The sequence below is a fragment of the Macaca mulatta genome, chromosome X, assembly GCF_049350105.2.
Source record: "Macaca mulatta isolate MMU2019108-1 chromosome X, T2T-MMU8v2.0, whole genome shotgun sequence".
In the NCBI taxonomy this organism is placed as follows: Eukaryota; Metazoa; Chordata; class Mammalia; order Primates; family Cercopithecidae; genus Macaca; species Macaca mulatta.
In genome coordinates this window covers 136,385,644-136,387,541 of record NC_133426.1, presented here as the reverse complement: position 1 = coordinate 136,387,541, position 1,898 = coordinate 136,385,644, and positions in this window count along the sequence as shown.

Genomic DNA, 1,898 nt, shown 5'->3' with positions numbered 1-1,898 from the left:
GGGGAGCCGAGCCAGGGCGGAACCATTCGGAACAGAGAGGGGGGCTTGGGGGGAAGGGAGGAGCCAGGGGTCAGAACCCTGTTGGGGGCGGGGGGGCGCCACACCCTGGGAAAAAGGCTTGGGCACATCCAGAATGGACCAATCAGCGAGCAAGGCCAGGGTGGCGTCAAGGGGCAGCTTCGGCCAATGGGAAGGGAGAACACTTCGGAGGTTCGGAGGAAGAAAAGAAAAAAAAGCCCCACGAAACAACAATCGAATCCGTTTGGGGGCTTGGAAGGCTGGGAATGGGCGTCGTTTATGGCACGTTCCGGCACCTGCCCTCTCCTTTGAAGGATGGGGTCGCTTGCATCACTCCTGGGTAGTGGGGAGCAAACGGAGCTGAAGAGGGTCCCGGGAAAGTAGACGGGGATTGGCCGTTTACCGGGGACACTTGATTGGGTGCTTCAATTTGGGGGGTGGGTGGGACAGAGGTAGCAGCTTTGTGCTCAAGAGTGCAAGAGAATGTTGTGGTCTCTTAAACGGAGGCAGGAGTGGGCAGGGGTCCCGCATCCCCTATCACTGGCTACTGACTTAAGTGTCAACCAGCGAGTGGATCGTGGATAATCTCAAGCCAATGGATAACTTAAGCATGCCTTTTGGGCACTGAACACTGCTCAACATACTCATTTCTCTTCCCTTTCCAGAGGATGAGCAATGGTAGGGGGCCACAGGGGACCGCTGGGCAATTCATAGAAATTTATCCTTTGGCTTTTCACTTCAGTTTGATGTGTAACACTAGATACATCGCTCTATTCTGAGAATTTTCTCCCGTGAAGATACTGGGACTAGCTACCATTGAGGTCTAAACATTTTGGAACTGATTTGGAGAGTGGTGTGCTCAGAAGAGAAGGCCGTATCTGTTGGGGGGATTGCAAAAGAAAATTTGGGAGTGGTACAACTTTTGGCCCAGGGATTCCAAATGTCTTGAAAACCCCTGAAACTTTATGTAAAATGCCATACAAATGTGTGTGTGTGTGCACATTTTTCTGGAGATAGTTCATAACGTTCAGCATATTTTTAGAGGGACCTGTGACACAAAAACGAACCCACTGTGGTCTAAGAATGCTGGGGATGGGACTGAATCTCCAAGGCAGGAGGCAAGGTGCAGTAGTGGTATCATTTTGGAATTAGGTTTCCCAAATTCCTTGTTAGGAAATTGAGCTGCAGGGGCTCTTTCCATATATTTCTTGCCATCCAAAGGCAGGCCAAGTTCCTCAGAGCTGAGAAGCCCATGTGAACTGTCACATAGCAAAGCAATGCTTGAATAAACTACACTTTCAATCAATGGTGAGGAGTGGGCCCTGAGTTAGGAAGGAAAGGCAGTAGAGGTTTACTTCTGAAATCACATCTACCTTTATCTACAAAATAAGGGTAAAACCTCCTGGTCTTCTTATGAGAAAATAAGTAGAAGGTTATATGCGAGATATTGTAGACAGCAGCCTGTACAAGCCGGGAAGCTGACACACGTGAAAAAAATGGCTGTGGCTAGACTTGTGGGGACAGAACCCAGCTTTGGCACCGTCCTGGTCTTAGGATCAGTCTAGGGCAGAATCCAATTGCAGTTTGTACATCCTCTTTCTAGGTTCAGAGGTTAAAATATACAATATTTTATCATTATTAACCCTGTCTCTTCCAGTTGGCAGTTATCAATGGTGGATCATATCTGATGTGATATATTTGATTACAGACTACAGTGAATTTTCTCCACTTCGATTTAGGACCAACTACATAATCCTTGGTAAGAAAAGGAAGTCCCTGACAAGTGCAACTCGAGAAATGCAATGCTGGAGAATCCAAAGGTGTCTGACTTGAATGAAATGATTCCACTGGGGGACAATGCAACATATACTCCGGGTAAA